The sequence below is a fragment of the Pipistrellus hanaki genome (genome assembly GCF_964339955.1).
Source record: "Pipistrellus hanaki genome assembly, chromosome: 8".
Taxonomy (NCBI): domain Eukaryota; kingdom Metazoa; phylum Chordata; class Mammalia; order Chiroptera; family Vespertilionidae; genus Pipistrellus; species Pipistrellus hanaki.
Genome location: NC_140510.1, coordinates 28,230,895 through 28,248,912, shown reverse-complemented (window position 1 = coordinate 28,248,912; position 18,018 = coordinate 28,230,895). Strand labels below are relative to the sequence as shown.

The 18,018-nt window shown below is 35.4% G+C and overlaps 1 protein-coding gene across 5 annotated transcripts in view; it reads right to left on the bottom strand.

Moving 5' to 3' along the window:
* MBD5 (methyl-CpG binding domain protein 5) overlaps positions 1–18,018 on the bottom strand; it is a 348,517-nt gene that overhangs the window by 137,083 nt on the left and 193,416 nt on the right. For 4 of the 5 annotated variants that reach the window (XR_014795804.1, XM_084893024.1, XM_084893026.1 and 1 more), the window contains one exon: positions 2,826–2,945. The exons of the other annotated variant lie outside the window; for it this stretch is intronic. The gene's annotated coding sequence lies outside the window, so the exon portion shown is untranslated. The remainder of the gene's footprint in view (positions 1–2,825; positions 2,946–18,018) is intronic. 5 annotated transcript variants of the gene reach the window in all.

Genomic DNA, 18,018 nt, shown 5'->3' with positions numbered 1-18,018 from the left:
AAAAGTCGTGAAAAATTCCCCATTAATAAATCAATTTAGGACAGTACCTTCTGAGGTCAGAAAAATAATATCTATATTGTGGTGTAAAAAGCGTTATAGCTTCTAATAAGGCTTATCTTCAGTAAAAATGGAAACTGAGGCTTTTTATTAATATAACTTTAGCAACAAAAAAAAGTATGAGTCATAGATATATGTATATTTAAGGCATGAAAAATGAGTAACATTTTTTTTGTTTTGTTACAAGTAGTCAGTATAAATTCTTATGAAGGCTATTTTAAAATCCTAAATTATATAACACTAATCATAGCTAATGTTGATGTTTGCTATTACATTATAAGTATGCTGTAGTGGAAGTCAATGATTTCAGCAGGAAAAACTATGGGAGATGTAAAATAGAGGTGAGGTAAAACTACACTTAGAGTTACTCTCATACTGAAATATTAATAGATGAAATAACTTAATGTCTGCATTTGCTTCAACATAATACAAGAGTTTTAAAAGAAAAAGATTACCCATGAGTTGTTAATTATCGAGGCCAGATTGAGATACATGGTGATTTATTATACTACTAGAGGCCCAGTGAACAGATTTGTGCACTGTTGGGGTCCCAAGCCCTGGCCTGTGCTCTCACATCCTTGGGGGATGTCGGAGAGCCAGTTTCAGCCCAATCCCCGCAGACCAGGCGAAGGGTCCCCTCTAGTATGCATATAAGATCTTTGGTTAATCTCTTCCCACCATCTCCCCTCTTTCCTTCCCTCTGAGATTCATCAGTCTATTCCATGTTTCCATTCTTGTGTGTTGAGCATCTGTGTCCTGCTGGTCATTGTGCATTATAGCTACCAGCTGGTTGGCCAGTTGCTGGTCACTTAGGCTTTTATATATACAGAATAGATTCTCCCAAATCATCTATGTTATGTTTGAAACTATTCATAAAGTTTTTTTTAGAAAAAGCCAATGCACATACAAACATCAAATTCAGAATCCATGAAGATGACAGATTGATTTAACCTCATAAGATGCCAAACTTACATGCAAAATTAAAATACATAAAATAAAAACAAAACATAAAAAGAAAAAATGATGGAAAACATAATTGTAACATGTGGTTTACAGTGTTAATATTCTTAATATGATTCTTGATTCTTTGCAATTAAAAAAATCCATTAAAAAGCCTAAGAAAAATTTGGAATGGGGTATAAATGAGATGGCCATAAAAGAAAAATAATGGTCAAATAAAAGTATAAGAAGACATTTATCTCACTAGCAATCAAGTAAAAGAAAACTAAAATACTACATACTTTTCTCATATCAGATTTATGTAAAACAAAAAACAGTTACTATCAAATGATAAAACTACAGTAAAAGTGGCATTCCCCTACACTGGTGACAAAATGCAAATTGGTAGACTTTCAGCATATTTACTTTTTGATCCACCAATTCCCTTTCAAAGAATATACCATAAACTAATATTTTCCAGTGTTAAGTGGGACGTTGTCAGATGTATTTTATTGTATGTGCGCAAGTCTAAATTTAATTTGAAATGTAAATGTATACAATGGTACTTAAATATTTTCCGCTTTAAAATATTATCTTTGCTTTTTGTAAAACAGACTTTATTTTTTAGAGAAGTTTTGGACTCAGCAAAATTGAGCAGAAACTAGAAATATTTCCCATATGTCCCCTTCCCCACACATGCACAACTTCTCCAACTCTCAACAGCCCATAGACAGGTTTTATTTTAAGAAAGGATTCTATAACCAAATAAGTTTGATTTCTAAGACCTTAACATACTACTAAATATTGTAATTCTTCAAGATGGTAGATAACTGTCAGTGTTTTCTTACATTATAGGTCCTGGAACCATCAGAGAGCATGCTTAGGAACTAAAGTTCTACAATATTTACTTTTGGAAATTGTCCTAAATATCATTAGACATGAATACAAAGGTGGATGCACAAGTACATTCACTGAAGTCATGTTAACCACAGGGAGATACTGGAAACATCTCAAATACTTAAGAATTGGAAAATGGTTATACAATTTATGTTATACCCTTAAACTAGAATATTGTATGCCCTTTGACAATGCTAATGTAGATGATATTTACTGGCATGAAAAATTCCACAACTTGCTAAGTGAAAGAAACACTGTAGCCAGAGTGTTTAATTTATACCCTACTAGAGGCCCGGCGCATGAATTCGTACATGGGTGGGGTTCCTCAGCCTGGCTGGTGATCGGGGCCGATTGGGGCTGTCTCGCCCAGTCCTCACTGGGCTGGCTGGTTGGGGGGGGAAGGGTGTGGGTAGGGACCGCAGGAGGTTGGTCAGCCTTGGGAGTTTTGCTGTGGGAGCGCATTGATCTCCAGGGGGCAGCTCCTGCATTGAGCATCTGGCCCTTGGTGATCAGTGTGTATCATCGTGACTGGTTGACTGCTCGTTCGGTCGCTTAAGCTTTTGTATATATAGATTGTTGCCAGTTATAATCATAATAATTATATAGGTAGGTTATGTATCATATATGCATCAAATTTGGAAAGAATTACAACAAAATATAAAGAATAGTTATCTCAAGGTGGTAGGATTATTATACATTTCTGTACTATTTTTTATATATATAAATTTTATATATATTTTACAATGAATATGTATTAATTTTAGAATAGAAAATGTTTTTTTAGAGACAATGTGATTATGTGCCTTAACTCTGGAAATTTAATCTATGGATATCAGAAGATGCTTTTAATATTTAATAAAAATTAAGTTCACAGACAAGAAAACTGTAATTATATAAATAATTCATGGAGAGAAAAAAAACACAGTTCCTACCTTCTGGAGAGAAACTTAAAATCATAACAAGTGCTATGAGACCCAGCAGCGTAATGGAGGCAGCAAATCTCTAGGTGCTCTATGCCTTTATGAATCCCTGTTTGGGAGTACCTCTTCTCTCTGAAACGGAAGTAACACAGATACACACGTTAGTTTAAAGGAGTGGTGGAATGAAAACCATCTTTAAGCTAAACAGGCTGCCTGCTTTTGTTTTATTTTATTTTAAAATATATTTTATTGATTTTTTACAGAGAGGAAGGGAGAGGGACAGAGAGTTAGAAACATCGATGAGAGAGAAATATCCATCAGCTGCCTCCTGCACACCCCTTGCTGGGGATGTGCTCACAACCAAGGGACACTCCCTTGACCTGAATCGAACCTGGGACCCTTCAGTTCACTGAGCCAAACCGGTTTCGGCCAGGCTGCTGCTTTTAAATGGGGTCTCACAGGTAAACAGTTGTTATGTAGCCTTGAAAAAATTATTTATCTTCTCTGTACTTCAGTTTCCTCATCTACAAGTGGGGATGATATTAATATCCAATCATTGCTACAAAGATTAATATTCATACAATATTTAGAACATTGCATATATAATAGTATATGATATATATGTGGTTTAAAAAATAAATACCTGGGTAGGGTTGGTTACATTAATAGAGACCCTTCACAAAGTATATTACTGTAAGTGATATTTCACTTCTGTTCATATCTCAAACAATTCTCATCTCAGTGCTGTGAGGTGGATATTATTATCACTTGGCCCTTACTTTGCAAATCAGAAACTTCTATCAGTTCCACAAACTGTTACAAACTCACAAGAAACTGATCAATTTAATAGAACACTTTTGTTGTTCCAAGTGATATCCAATGGATTGATTAAAATACTGTTTACTGATATCTGGTCTATTTAACTACCAAACCACTTTAAAATGACCTATCAGTAGAAAATTAAAGCAATGAGAATTGAAAACTCATTTTGGACTCTCCATCAAGTCATAGTAGAATGCTCATCTACTGTGTTACCAATTTCTTCTTTATATTATCTGGAGGAGGCACATCACCACCAGTGGAGTATTCTTGCCAAGAATATTACATCTAAATCTAACAATTTAAAAATTCAGAAAAATCTAAATTAAGGAATATCTTACAAATAATTGGCCCAGACTTTTTTAAAAAAAAGTCAATGTCATGACACAAAAAGGCTGGAGAATTTTTTTAGATAAAAGGAAATTAAATGGATAGGACAACTGAATACAATAATTGATCCTTAATTGGTTTTTGGATCTGTGAAAAAAGAGAGCTATAAATAATGGACATTCAGAAAATTTAAAATACAATCTTTAATATCAGTTAATATATTTAGAATGAACCTAGGTGGCTTATTCTTATAAAATTCATTCATGCATTTATAGTCATCATAATTTATTAAATACCTATTCAGTGTGGTAAGCCTGCAGATAACAAAAATTCTTGCAAGGAACAGACCCTAAAATAATAGACTTGGGTTGGCCAGAGGGGTTAAGGGAAGGGAAATGAGGACCCTCTATCTCAGTCTGGCAAGTTAGCAAAATAGCTGAACTGTCATCTGTTATATTTGGGACTCAGGCCATCTTCTACTAGTATTTTCCCTTCTACTGTAAGGCAAACAGTCAGAAGGCTGCAGTAGGCTGCTGCCTCATGCAGCCTTCGTTCCACAAGACAGAGCGGCACATCAGGAAGCAGAGGAGGGAAAAAAGACGGCTTTGCCAAAAGAGCTTCTTTCTGTCTGTGGCTGAGAATCAGATGATTTGGAGCCTGGCAAGATTAAAGAAGCCAAATTAAAAATGTTTTACAATGATTTTTTATTTATTTTTTTGAATAAATTATTTGCATAGTATAGAATTTGAAAGATATAAAACGGCACTGAAAAATTTCCTTTCCAGTCTTGTTCCCCAGACATCTGCTTTCCCTCCCCAAAGGCAAGCCGATCCAGATTCCTGTCTTCTTCCAGAAATGTGTAACGCGTTGCCATATCTGAACAAGTTTTTACAGACATGGAGCAAGTTATGCACATTGTTTTTACTTGGCTCTCTTCTCATGATGGTTTGTCAATTGATCATTTCAGGATATATGGAGCTGCCTTATATATTCTTCTTATAAAGTTTAGGCGTAAAAACTATAAATAGGCAGGAATATAAGAGGATAAAATAGATGTTTTCCCATGCAAAGGAAATAAGATTCTGTCCATCAGCAGTAAAGAGCATGTAGGTGTCTGAGTATAGAGCGCCAAAGGTAATGTCTTAGGAAGGTACCTGGGAGGGTTGTCTGAAGACACCTCTGGATTTTACGACGCCAGTGTGTGTGTGTGTGTGTGTGTGTGTGTGTGTGTGTGTGTTGTGGCAGAGCACCTGAAAAGTTCCTGAAGCCTCTCCTCTGAGTGGATTGCAAAAGTCTGAAGACTGACCAGGCAGACAAAAAGGAGACTGAGGTTTAAGAAAACATGGCAAAAGAGTGCAAGGTCCTTACAACTGGAGACCATGGCAAAGACCATGGCAGTATGTTCAGTATGAGGCCCAGCAAGAGGAACCACATCTCAGTAGGTACTGGCATATGGTGCCAATATGCAAGGGCCAACCAGTAACTCAGCAGAGACCAGCAAGCAGAGGGAAGAGTGTGGAATCCCATACTTACCTACTGAGGCCAGAATGCTATGAGTCTCCCAGGAAAGTGAAGAGGAGTGGAAGGAAAGGAGAGAGGAAGAGACAGGGAAGAAACTTAGTTTAAAACCTAAATTGATTCAGTTTTATTTCAGAAATGACCAAGCAACTACCGATTGGTAAGATTAAGTTTTACTTTATCTGTGGAAATGGTGGTGACAGGGTGTGTGTTGCAGGGGCGGGGGGGGGGGGGGGGGGGGGGGGAGGGGGGGGTGGAGATGGGGATGTGGAAGAGGGGAAGTGGGAGGAGACAGACAATGATGACCAGGAAAAGGTGTTTGTGAGATAAGTAAATTTTAGCTATAGGCAAACAAAGTTTTACATATTTGAGGATAAACAACTATAAAACTTAAAATTTATATTGCCAGCTCATAGGGCTGTTTGGATACAATCAAATGGTTGTGTAAAAAGGTGCTAACAATAAATGATGTAATTTTCTGATTACTATTGCTGATAGTGATCTTTCTTTGACTTTTCACCAAGCTCTGGGGATCTTTATTGCAGTCACATAAGTCCAGATTTTATTATACACACTCACTCCAAAAAGTATTAGTGTTGAAGTAAGTGAATTCTGGGTTCAAATTCTACCTTTGTCACCCACTAGCTCTATGAGTTTGGGGAAGTACCTTGACTCCTCTGAGTCTCTTTATGATCTTTATTTATAAAACATAGTACGATAATAAAAAATTATCTCAAATGTGCATTAAGATAATGAAATGTACATAGTACATTGGCCCAGTGTTCATGGATCTACTTACTTTCCTTAAAGTTTAAATTAAGTTGTCCAGTGTTTGATTTGGAAAATTTTGGAAAACTTATTATATGTCATAATTATAAGAGCATGAGCTTTGTAATACATGATTCTCAGTTACTGTTTTCAGGCCAACCCAGTAATACATGTCACCATATGCGGCGAAGGAAGCAGGTCTGTATGGTAATAAAAACCATTGAAACGCAAAATATATAATATGTGAACAGCAATCTCCTTAAATCTTACTCTGAGACAGAGTACAGAATTAAATTTGGCAATTTCCCATTTTCTCCAGATAAAAATTAATTTTTAAGAAAAATCTTTATCTCAAATTTAACAAATGTTTAATAAATGAAACTATAAATTCAATAAAAATAAAATAAAGAAGAAGTAGACAATAAAATCAACACCTTTGACTTCTGCGTAAAGGTGGCAAATTGAACATACACATTTAACTTCATTCCCTTTCAAAACCACACTAAAATACAATAGAATATTAGATATTTTATTAAAAAGAATAAGCCAAGAAAAAAAAAGCAGAATAGAGATGAATGACAGTAACCAAAATTTGGGAGGTACAAGGCAGAAAACTATAGCTAACTGACCATAGTTGAATCCTAAGTTAAATCTTAAAGCAGCAGTAGGCAAAACCAAGAAGCAATTTAATTGGTACTAGTTTCCAAAAAAAACTTAGGAATTGGGGGACCCAGGTTTGTGTAAGTTAGTTAAAGGTGGGAATCAGAGCAAACCTGTTTGGAGTTCTGTTTAAGAATGTGTCTTCTACATTCCCTCTCTACCCTTCACAAGTGGACAAGCACTTCTCCCTCTCTCATCCTAGTTGGTTCCCGAACTGGGAAATTTTTAGTTCTGGAGGGCAGAGTGCTCAACTGAAAACAGAGTGGAGTGACATTTTACATGCTGAATATCGAGACTCCCACTTCTCTTCTGCTTGGTTTGCAGAACGCTACTTGTTCTACTTTTTTTTCTCTGGAACTTTCACTATTTTCTATTTTTCACTATTTTCTAACCTCTAGGCAGGAGAGTAAAAATTTCTTTGGTGACTCTAACTGAACTGAAAAGGAAGGTATTCACTACAATAATATTGGGGTTCTGAATAAGTAGCATAGTCGGGTTTAGGGAATTCACAGTTATTAAGCCCCAATTATGTGTTATCTACGCATTTACCTTTGTTACTACCTTACATGTGAGCTGACAGTCAAAGACCACTAGACATTCGAGAAAAGCTCCTAACATAAAAGATGAAGCCTTAAAGCAAAAAACAAAATAAAACAAAACAAAAAACCCACAAAACAACAAAAACAACAAAAGCAAACAAACAAACAAATAGGAAATAGAACTATTCGGGGAAATAAAGTTTCCAGAAAAATCATTCCTCAAAGATATGAGAGGACTACATCTATGAAACAAGAACAAATTGATATTTTATAAAAAAAAGAAAAAAAAAGAAAAAAGAAACAAAGAAAATGTTTCTGAAAAAAAAATTATATTAGGAATAGAAGCCTAAAGGTTGGATGATATCCTAGAAAGAAGAGACTAAGAAAAGGAACATAGGAGAGAAAGGATAAGAAAATTAGACCAATCTAGAGGTTCAACATCCAGAAAACAGAAAAAAAGAGAAAATGGAGAAAAAGAAGTAATCAAAGAAGCAATTCATGAAAATTTTCCTGAATTAAACAACACTGAGTGTCTGGTCAAATGAATGAAAATAAAACCCCAACAAGACACATCATAATAAAATTTAAGAACTCTTAGAAAAATAGAAAATAGTGAAAGTTCCAGAGAAAAAAAAGTAGAACAAAAATTAGATTGTCTTTCAACTTTTAAGTACTAAAAGACAATGGGGAGAGAATATAAAAATTTTGAGAGAAACTGAATTCCAAACCACAAAGTCTGTTCTCAGCCACAAAATCAATCAAATGTCTGAAAAGCATAAAGGCATTTCAGAGAGCGAAGAGCAAATTGTTAGAAATGCTCCATCAAAATGAGAGAGTAAATGAAGAAGGAAAGACATTAAAAACAGAAGATCCAATTCAAAGCAGGGATCAAAAGAAACCCAAAGGTGATAGTAAAAAGAAATCTGTTTCATGTGGGACAGAAGTTACAGCTGAATCAGAAACAAGTACACAGAAAATCAAGCAAATGAAAAATATGACAGTTATTATTGTTAGGGAAAGCAGAGAATTAGACACATGATATGGTTATTAAAAGTCATCAGACTGAGAAGATGGCATATTTGCTGTGAAGGTGTAGGGGACATAAAAGATCTCAATCTACATCTCCCATAGTGGCACAGTAATGGATTATCTGAAGTTGAAAAAACCTAGTAAAAATATAACCATGTTAATTTAGAGATGTTATTTTTCATAAATACCAGAAAAAAAAGTAAAAGAAAGAAAGTGATTGCTTCTGGAAATTGGAAAAATAATAAAAGGAAGACACAGCAAGGATCTGTTTCTGTTGTGTGTGTTTTTTAATAAGTTTTGTAGGACTACTTGATTTTTTAAACTATGTGCATGCGTAACTCTGATAAATATAAAACAAAACAAAAACAGCATAAAAGTTATCATTAACCATGACCTGTGGAAACATAGTAGGCATTTATAAATTCTTAAATGTGGTTGTATGAATTGAATTATACAACTGTATAGGGTAAATTTCTAGGAAACAGCTGTTGCACCAAGTATCTGCATATGGCAGGTCCCTAAATATTGCTGCTAATTGGTGACAATGAAAATAAAAAACAGGCACTTCAATGGGTTTAAATCTTAGCTCTATCTCTTTCCAGTTACATCATCTTTTCATTTGCTTGGTTTCCTGTGTACTTGTTTCTGATTCAGCTGTAACCTCTGTCCCACATGAAACATATTAAACCACATGGATAAGATATTAAACCATTATTTTTGTTTAAGTTTTTTTTTACCTGTAAAAACCCTTAATTCATAGGAATGTTGTATTAATTGATACAGGAACAATGCTTAGCACAGTGACTGATATAAGGAATGGCTAATAAATGTTAGCTATTTTAATTGCTAACATTTGAGACATTGGGACATTTTATTTTACACAGATTTGGTACATTTTATTTCCCACAAATTTCTTGTTTACCCTCCCCACAGATTCAGATTCAATTATCACCCTAAAACCAATTATGCCTGGTGCACTTCAAAAAACAGGATAGAAATAAATGTCATACCTAGAACCATCTCTCTTTTCTTACCCATTGCTGCTTCCCTTTTCCTTTAGGGCAGCATAGAGCTGGATCTGTAACTGGAAGACCTACTTTGGGTAGGTCATTTAGCCCCTCTGAATATCCATTTTCTCATCTGAAAGGTGGAGATGATAATATCTGCTAGAGTGGACATTTGATGTTTGCCACCCACCATGCTTTACTGCTACTTTTGGTAACTGCATACTGACTTTCCTTTTGACAAGTCACCTATTTGCCAGCTCTAGAAGTGAGTCTAAGTGTCAAAGCAGTCAAAGTATCTAGTTATTTATCTGTCCACAGTGATGTGTCCAAATATAAGCATTAACCAAATCAGTAACAGTGATACCCAAAAGCATCAGGATCACCAAAGAGTGAAATATTATAGACTATCGAGCTGATCCAGAGGGAAAAAGTTGGAAACCTGGAATTGGCTTATTTAAAAATCATTCCATCCTATGAACCCAAATGTCCCATTTTAGCCCAAGCCTCTGGAGTGTGTGTGTGTGTATGTGTGTGTGTGTGTGTGTGTGTGTGTGTGTGTGTGTGGTAGGAGAAGAAGAGAAAAAGGGAGGGGAGTGCAGAAGAATGCTCTTCACAGTAACAAAGTAAGTCTTAATGCCTCTCTACAACATAAGTAATACTAGAGGCCATGGACCAGTGGGATCCCTCAGCCTGGCCTGTGGGGATCGGGCTGAAATGGGTTCTCTGGTATCCCATAAGGGGTCCTTAATTGCAAGAGGGCACAGGCCAGGCTGAGGGACCCCACTGGTGCATGACTGGAGCTGGGGAGGGACTGAGGGAAGGCTGCAGGGTGTTGCTGGTCTGTCTCTCCCAGTCCTGATCAGCTGGACCTGGAAGCAAGCTAAAATATCGGTGGGAGTATCTGTCCCCTGGTGGTCAGTGCACATCACAGTGACTGGTCAAATGGTCAAACAGTTGGACACTTAGCATATTAGGCTTTTATTATTTAGGACTAGAGGCCTGGTGTATGAAATTCATGCATGGGAAGCGGTCCCTCAGCCCAGCCAGCACCCTCTTGCAACCCAGGACCCTTCTGCCTGCCTGCCTAATCACCCCAACCACTCTGCCTGCCTGATGCCCCTAATTGCTCGCCTTCCTTCTTGATCGCCCCTAACCACTCTGCCTGCCTGCCTGATCACCCCTAACCACTCACCTGCCTGCCTGATCACCCCTAACTGCTTGCCTGCCTGCCTGATCACCCCTATTTCCTCTGCCTCGGCCCCTGCCGCCACAGCTTCATGCAGAAGAACATCTGGAATGACGTCCAGAAGGTTGTTTGACTGTTTGGTCTAATTAGCATATTATGCTCTTATTATAGATATCTACAGTTTTCAGGGTGGATCAACTGAGATAACAAATATAAAAATATTTGGTAAACATAATGCAGAATTCACATGCTAATTGTTATTATCATATTTAATAACATAAGTCAAAGTTCTTCAGAAAGCAAACTATGCCTTGAGAAAGTAAATAGTTATTTTCACAAAATATCAAAGTACCCTCCTGAAAGTCTGGACATGATTGATGTTACTTGTGAGTATCTATGCTATATAATAAAAGCCTAATATGCCAATTGTCTGGTCATTCCTTCAACCAATCAAAGCATACTATGCTAATGATATGCTAAGGCCGTTTAACTGCTTGCTATGATGTGCACTGACCACCGGGGGCAGACACTCTGACCAGTAGATTAGCTTGCTGCCGGGGTCTGGCTGATTGGTACTAAGTAAAGACAGGCCGGACATGCCCTGAAGCCTCCTGCAGTCCCACCCCAGCACGCCAACCTCCCGCGTCCCTCATGGCCTCGACTGTGCACCAGTGGGACCACTTGGCCTGGCCTGCACCGTCTTGCAGGACCCCTCGGGGGATGTCCCAGAGCCAGATTTGGCCCAATCCCACAGACCAGGCCACAGGACCCCACTGGTGCATGAATTTGTGCACTGGTCCTCTAGTTATGTATAAAAATATAAGAATGTACAATGGTTTTTGTTTAAGGTCATGCATGTGACTAGCTCAGATGGCTTTCTTATCCATCAAACTTACAAGGTTAGGCTAGTACCCCCAAATCTCTATTTTACCCTTTGAAATCTGTGCTTCATAAATATGCTTGAATCCTTTTGAAAATAGGTACTCTGTACTAATTACTTACAAGTGAATATTATCAGACTTAATTAGTAAAATCTAGAGTTCAATTGTTTTATTATTTATAAATAAAACACCAATTAAAGAGAAATTGAAAAATGGTACCTAGTACCTATAAAAGCTGGTTTTATAAACTTCTAAAATTAAATACATTTAAGTTAGAATAAAAATTGAAAGTATATGAATATTGCTTCCAAAAATACTCAATGGCTTTAAAAAGGCATTTTCCTGCTGAAACTGGTTTGGCGCAGTGGATAGAGCGTCGGCGTGCGGACTGGAAAGTCCCGGGTTCGATTCCGGTCAAGGGCATGTACCTTGGTTGCGGGCACATCCCCAGGAAGAGACAGCTGATCGATGATTCTCTCTCATCGATGTTTCTAACTCTCTATCCCTCTCTCTTCCTCTCTTAAAAAATAAAATATATATAAAAATAAATAAATAAATAAATAAAAAGGCATTTTCCTTTTTTTCAATCCTTGTCTGATGATATTTTTTTTTTACTGATATTTAGAGAGAGAGGAAGGGAGCGGGAGAGAGGGAGACAGGAGGGGCTGGGGGGAGAAAGAGATCTATCGGTTGCCTCCATTACATGCCCTGACTTGGAATGGAACCACAACCTTTTGGTGTACAGCAGGCATGTCAAACTTACAGGCTAACATGGGCCAAATAAACAAGGTTTAAGTTTATGTGGGCCGCAAAAAACCAAAAGCTTCAATTTTCATAGAAACATAGATTTATTTTGATAGACACATGCTGAATACAAAGGGCTGAAATAAATGAGTAATCGTTAACATAAAATAATAAAACATTTTAATAAAAATTAATATTTTCTCTTGAACATTAACTTATCAGACACTGAACAACTGCACAAATTAATAAGTGTAACACAAATAAGCCTATTTTTCTTGTTCTCTGAAAGAGAAATATTTCCTGTTGCACATACCAAACAAGTCAGTACAAGACTACTGACGTGGCAATGGGCTGCTAAAATATTCACTGCTAGTATTAGTGGAAAGAAAAGGTGCACCTGCACGTAAGGTGCAAGGGAAATGAATGTAACATGATTATAGTAATCACTCATTAGCAAACTCTGTAGTTCCTTATTAATAATTATGTATAACAGGATATTGTAAAAATTAAGTTATGGAATGTTTATCACATACGTATATTATTACCGCAAAAATATTCATTGTGGGCTGCATATGGCCCATGGACTGTGAGGCTGACATGCTAGGTGTACAGGACGATGCTCCAACCAACTGAGCCACCCAACCAGGGCAAGGCATTTGTTTCCTTAAATAGATCTATCTCTTCATGTCCATAGCATTAATTTAACTGGCAATCCTTTTCTTTAGCTAAAGCAAAAGTAAACTTCAGCTCTTCTCCAGTTTCATTTCTCAGAAACTGATTAAGTGAAGTTGAAATGCTGCTTTATAGTATTTGCTCCCTCTGGCATGTCCTTGGGCTTAGCTTTAGATTAGGCTCCTTTAGGTAAAAGATCAGATAATCAGGTAATGAGGGTGATTTTTGGTCTTATCTGATAACAACAATGAATATAATAATGAAAGAATCATGAGCATGAATGCATACATTTTTTCAGGCTGAAAAATATCCAATAAAAAAGAAAAAAAAAACTGAGCTCTAATTACATCTTTTAAAGAAAGAATGAGGAAATAATAATTATATTTTCTAATAAAAAAGAAGTTATCATATAGAGGTCACTAGTAAAAGTTTAATACCAATTCAGGATAGTATTAGACTGAATATTTGTCAGGAAACATCGTAAAATGCTTAAGTTCCAGTCCAATTAAAACAACTCTTTTTAATAAACCAGGGTTACAAACTGCAACTATGAGGACTTTGGTATTTCAATGAATGTACTGTACATAATGTTTGCCCTTCAAAATGGTTACCCTGGGAGGCCATAAAGCAAGCCCAGAAATGCTAAAATACTTCACTATATATTTGGAATTTCTCTTTTGTAATTGCCATTAGCATGAGCTTTTGCACCTCACAAGATCCATTGTTGTTTTTGACCTCAAAAGGCCTTCATAACTTTTGACCCACTAACCGTAGTTTGAGATGACATTTAGCAAGTTTCTGAATTCAGATAAAACAAGTGTGTGTATTTAAAACAGTGTATCAGGAACAAAAGGCAAATTCTATAAATATGTTGTGTGAAGGTAGTACCCATAGAATAAGCCTACAATTTCCAAAGTGCTCCTGAGAAAGAGCAAAATAATATAGATTTAAAATGTTACGTTTGTCAATTTCTCTACAATTAAATCTTAAATTAGGAAAAACCCCCAGCAGTCTAGATATGCAGATGCAGTATATTAAATTTTTTAAAAAGAGCAGCTCCTAGAAATTAATTCAATTTAACAGGCATTTTTTGAGTGTATTCTATGCATATTTAGTAGTGCTAGGAAATAGGAAAAAAAAATACACAGGATAGGTCTTCTAGGCACTTATAAACTATTAGAAGAGGAAGATATACAATAACCACAACATTCTACTTTAATTCTAGACTTGAATATTCTAAATCAGTGGTTCTCAACCTTTCTCACGCCACAACCCTTTAATACAGTTCCTCATGTTGTGGTGACTCCCAGCCATAAAATAATTTTTGTTGCTACTCCATAACTGTAATTTAGCTACTGCTAATGAGTCATAATTTAAATATCTGTATTTTCCAATGTTCTTAGGCTCTACGGCAGCGGTTCTCAACCTGTGGGTCGCAACAGGTTGAGAATCGCTAGCAGAGTCGCCTAAATGTTTTAAATGAAACTGAAATCATAGTTGTATGTTAATTTATATTAAAACACTACAGTCTATATTTTCTCATATCTATCGTATTACCATAGCCTTTTGTAGCTTTAAAAATACATATCACCAAAGTACTTATATGCATATATGCATAGTCCTTGGTCACAGACAACAGTGTGGTGAAGGCCAGGGGAGAGGGGAGCGGTGATACGGAGTGGATGAGGTTAATGCGGAACAAAACGGGGACAATCTGTAATATTTTCAACAATAAAGATGAATTAAAAAGTAAAATAAAAATACATATCACATTAAATTATACACATTTGTTTATATATCTGCCTCAGCTGACCTATATATAAAGAACTGGAGGTCACAGCATAGTAAAATGTTTAAGACAGACACAAAACTTGAAAGTATTAAGAGAAAAAGAACGCATCATATATAAGAAAAACCCAATAATATCAGAAACTGATTTTTAGGAAATAATGGTCAGAATACAGTGGGATTATATAATCAATGTGTTAACAGAAAAACCCCCAAACACCTGCCAACAAAAAAGTGATATCCAGTAAAATTAATTTTCAAAAATGAAGATGAAATAAATACATATCCAAATAAACAAAACTGAGAGAAATCATTGGTAGCACACCTACATAACAAAAACTACTAAGGAAAGTTCTTCAGGCTGAAAGCAAGTGCCCCCAGCTGTGATGTGACTTCAAACAAAAGACAAAGCACCAGTAAATGAAGTTATGGAATTATAAGAAAGCATAAGTGTGAATTTCTCCCCCTACCTAATTTAAAAAGGAATTGTACAAAACAATCTTGTGGACTACATATTGTTGGGTTTTAACATACACTAGTAGAAATATAATATATTTGATAATAATAGCTCAAAGGAGGTTGGTGGGAACAAATCTGTATTGGAGAAGGAAATAACACCACATTGTAACTCAAATCCACAAGAACAAGTAAAGAGAATTAGAAATGGTAAAAATAGAAGGCTAATAAAACAAACCCTATACATATGTATTTGCTTCCCTTTTTTTTCTTCTTTAAAAGACATAAAATTACCTAAACTAATAATGACATCAACATATTGTTAGGTTTGTAACATATATAGGTGTTCATGCATAATAATAGCATGAAAAGAGAGAGCTATACAGAAATATGATTTTTAATTTCATTGGAATTCAATAAGTATAAATCTGAAGTAGAATCTGATCAGCTAAGATGTAAAAGGGAATCCTTAGAACAATAACTAATAAAAAATACATAATAAAAATCATCACAAGAACTACTTATTTCAAAGATAAAGTAAAAAATAAAGGAACAAAAAAGATATGAGATATATTAAAGACATATTACAGAGATGCATATGTCTTTTTGAGTTAGTATTTTGGATTTCTTTGAATAAGTATCCAGAAGTGGAATTTCTCGGCCATAGGGTAGTTTTATTATTATTATTTTTTTTTTTTTAGGAATTTCTATACTGTTTTCCATAGTGATTGCAGCAATTTGCAATTCTACCAACAATGCACCAGGGTTCCCTTCTCTTCACATCTTCGCCAAGATTTGCTGTTTGTTGATTCATTGGTGATAGTCATTCTTATAGATGTGAGGCAATAGCTCATTGTGGTTTTAAAATGCATTTCTCTGTTTAGTGATGATGAGCATCTTTTCCTATGTCTATAGGCCCTTTGCATATCCTCTTTGAAGAATTGTCTATGAAAGTCCTCTGCCCATTATTAAAATTGGTTGTCTATTGGTTAACTCCTATTTTTGAATATTAATCCCTTATCAACTGTATCATTGCTGAATATCTTCTCTCATTCAGTAGGTAGTCTATTCATTTTCTTGATGGTTTTCTTTGCTGTGCAAAACTTTTTAGTTGGATGTAGTCCCATTTGTGTATTTTTTTTGTCCAATGAGATATAAATCCCTGCCAAAAAATTAAGAGCAATCTCAAAGAGTTTATTGCCTATGTGTTCTATTAGGAATTTTATGGTTTTGGGCCTTCATTTTTAAGTCTTTAATTCATTTTTACTTTATTCTTACATATGGTATAAGAGAAAGGTCTAGTTTCATTTTGGGAACACATGTCTGTCCAGCTTTCCCCAAATGATTATTGAAGAGACTGTAGGCCATTGTAAATTTTTGTCTCCTTGCCATAGATTAATTGACCATCTACTCTGAGTGGACAGATTATTATGATCTCTGAATGCATAATAATCTGGCCACTCTGTATTTGTATCTCAAATGGGTAAAAAGTATTCTAGACTTTTGCTGGAGATCAACCCCCTATTTTCTCTGAGCATTCTATCATCCAGTGCAAAGAAGAAAACTGATCAGGTGCATGATTTATAGTATCTTTGATATCAAGTAAATGAGGTACTCATCAGGCCACTCAGTGTAGGATTTTATCTCTGAGCTTTCAATTCTGTTTCATTGGCTTATGTATCTTATTTTATGCCAGTACCATGCTGCTTTGATTACCATGGCCTTGTTATATAGCTTGGTATCAGGTAGCATGGTATCCCCAACTTTGTTCTTTCTCAAGATTCCTGTGGCTATTCATGCTCTTCTGTGGTGCTATGTAAAATTTAGGATTATTTTACCTAATTTTATGGAAAATGTCATTGATAATTTGTTAAAGATTATACTGGATATATAGATTGCTTTGGAGAGTATGGACATTTTGACAATATCATTTTTTTTTTCTTTTGCTATCCAAGAACAGGGTATTTGCTTCCATTTATTTTTATCTTCAGTTTATTTCTTTAATGTCATATGTTTTGGGTACCGGTCTTATACCACCTTGGTTAAATTTATTTCTAAGCATTTTTTTATGCAACTGTAAATAGGATTGTTTTCTTAATTTCTCCTTCTGATAGTGCATTATTGATGTATAAAAGAGCAACTGATTTCTGGATATTAATTTTGTATCCTGCTACTTTACTAAATCCATTTATCAATGCTAATAGTTTTTTTTTCATGGAATTTTTAGGGTACTCTCTATATAATATCATGTCATCTGCAAATAATGATAATCTTACTACTTTACACTTCGGATGCTTTTTATTTCTTTTTCTTCTCTATGGCTAGGATTTCCAATATTATGTTCAATAAAAGTGATAAAATTGGAAACCCTGAGCTTAAGTAAAACACTTTTAGTTTTTCACTGTTGAGTATGATGTAAGCTGTGGCTTTGTCATATATGCCTTTATTATGTTCAGTTATATTCTATTTCACACTCTGCTGAGTTTTTACCATAAATGGATGCTGAATTTTTTTGCATCTATTGATATGATCATATCCTTCATTTTGCTTATGTGGTTTATCACATTAATTAACTTTCACATATTAAATCATCCTTGCATCCCAGTAATAAATCTCACTTGATCGTGGTGTATGATATTTTTAATGTATGGCTGAATTCAGTTTGCTAATATTTTGTTACGGATTTTTGTATCTTTGTTTATCAGGTACATGGGGCTACGCTTTTACTTTATTGTAATAAAATTTTGGAATCAAAATCAGATATTGGCCTCATAAAATAGGCTTGGGAGCCTTTCCTTTTGAATTTTT